The following is a 2723-nucleotide window of genomic DNA, read 5'->3' as shown; positions in this document are numbered from 1 at the left end:
AATGTTCTTGAGAAAATAGTGTATGCTTTGGTAAAAGCTCTGAAAGCTTTTAGAAATTATGTGCTGCGGTCACAAATCATTGCTTATGTGCCAAATGTTGTAGTGAAAGATGTATTACTACAGGGAGATGTAGAAGGCAGAAGAGGAAAATGGATAGCCAAGATCCAAGAATATGATTTGGACATAAAACCCACATAGTTGGTGAAAGGACAAGGATTGGAAAAAATGTTGATAGAATCAAACTTTCAGGCATTGGGAATCAATTCGCTGGCACCTATGGATGAAAAAGCAGTTGAAGAAAGTGAAGGAAAGCAAGATCCAGCTATGAATATCAGGTATAAAATTTTGTGTTTAGAATGGTATAAGCATATAATTCATTATTTTTGCTTTCTTTCCTGTCCCCAATCCTTATATAGAACAAAGTATAAGGCACTAAAGATCAAGGCACAACCATATGTGATTGTGGAAGGCAGATTGTACAGGAAGGATCCTGCTGGAATTTTATTGCTATGTTTAACAAAGGAAGGATTTACAGAAACAATCAAAGATTATCATGAGGGATTATGTGGAGGAAATTACAACTAGAAATTAACTGCACATAAGATCCTTCAGGCAGGATTTTATTGGCCTACTTTGATTGGTGATGCATATAATTTTGTTAGAAGTTGTCAGAAGTGTCAGCTTTTTGCTAAGAAAAAGAGATTAGCCCCTTTACCTTTGATTCCAGATTTCATAGAGGAGCCATTTAGACAATGGGGATTGGACTTTGTTGGAAAAATCAATCCACCTTCAAGTAGAAAACACAAGTGGGTTCTCACAGCAATTGATTATTTCACCAAATGGGTAGAGGCTATACCTACTAAGAAAGCAAATGATTAGATAGTAATGAAGTTCTTGGAGGAGAATATTTTCAGTAGGTTTTGATGCCCCATCAAAATTGTAACAGATAATGCTCAAGTCTTCAATTCAAGTAAGTATATTGCTTTTTGTCACAATTATAATGTTACTTTGTCCCATTCAATGGCTTACCATCCACAGGGAAATGGATTAGCTGAATCTACTAACAAAACTTTGATGAAGATCCTTAAGAAAACCATTGCAGAAAATCAAAGAGATTGGGATTCTAAGTTAAAGTTTGCTCTGTGGGCTGCTAGAGTAACTACAAGAAGATCTACAGGGAAATCACCTTTTGAATTAGTATATGGAACTTAGGCTCTGTTTCCAAGTCAACTTGTGAAGTCGGTGATTGCAATGATTCAGGAGGTGAAAGAAGAACCAAATGCTTTGATAAGAAGAATGAATAAAGTGACGGAGCTAAGAGAGAATAGAGACAAGGTAAGAGACAACTTGATTATGTATCAATCCAAGATGAAAAATATTTTTGACAGAAAAGCCAAGGAAATTGATTTTAAAGTTGCAGATTTAGTATTGAGATTGAATACCAAAAGAGAAGATAAAGGTAAACATGGGAAGTTTGATCCTCTCTGGTATGGCCCTTTTAGAATTGCTAAAGTAAGATCCAATAATACCTTCATTCTTGAGAATCTTGGTGGTGAAACTCTACAACTGCCTGTCAATGGTTAATACTTAAAGCATTACTTCCAATTCTGAAGAATAAGCATCATTTCATTGTAAATATTGGAGTGAAATTAGTGTACAAATGCCATAGAATTTAAATTTATGCGAAGCAATATATATGACTCCATGCCTAAAGTGAAGGCACTAATCTGCTATTCTTAGTGCTTTTGTGGCAAAAGAACTATCCCCAAGTGGAGCCAGATGTTGTAACATGTATTTATGTTGCTTGTAGTATTCATTTTTCTTTCAAGAACTTGAAAATATTTCATAAACGATAAAAGCAAGAGGAAGAAGTGATAATGACATAGCGGAATCGCTAAAGGAACAAGTATAAAAGAATTGGTCCCAATATACCCATGCGATCAAGTTAAATCATAATATACATGGTTATATGAAGCCATAACCGAAATATATATATACTATGTTGTAAAGCCCAAGAATAACAGCGAAGTGAGAATTCGCAGAAGTCAAGCTTAGAGAGAGTTGAGCAGCAGGAAAATGAAATGCCAAAACCTTGAAGAAAACCCTGGAACCACAAAATACCGAAGAAATGGCACAAAGTCAAAGTGAGGGGACAGATGAAGAATGAACGCACAGGAACCGTTGGATCTTGGAGATCAATGAATGAGGTCGAAGGAAATGGATGATCTAGACTAATTCATGTAAATTGGAATCAAGGAATGAATGGTGGAGATTAACCAGAAGCGCTGGTGGAAGAGAAATCCGAAGGATCATCGCTGCTGTCGATGGTCGAAGATCTACCACCAGGAATGAACAAGTCCGAGCGTTAACCAAGACGAAGGGCAGATTTAAATCTATAAGTGGGATTTCGGGAGGATGCAAAATGGTAAATGGTATTTAGAGGAAAGCGCCCAATTCCATTTAATGGTTGATACATAGCAACTAGAGGAGAGAGAAAAACCAATCATTTCATGTGGGTAACTCTCGTGCAAGTAGTCCACCCGCAATTGATATTAGCTGTTGGATCCTGGGGTTGAAATCTATGGTGGAGAATGGAACCGATATATGTGTGTGTGTGTGTGTGTGTGTGTGTGTTAGCGATGTTATTAAATCGCAATCACAAAATGCAGTGGCACTTATATGAAATCACCCTTGGCCAGACCCGAAAATATATGCATTATGTT

The sequence above is a fragment of the Pinus tabuliformis genome, chromosome Q (genome assembly GCF_031772625.1).
Source record: "Pinus tabuliformis cultivar Carrire ecotype Pingquan chromosome Q, CPIR1, whole genome shotgun sequence".
Taxonomy (NCBI): Eukaryota; Viridiplantae; Streptophyta; class Pinopsida; order Pinales; family Pinaceae; genus Pinus; species Pinus tabuliformis.
This window is presented reverse-complemented; position numbering follows the sequence as displayed.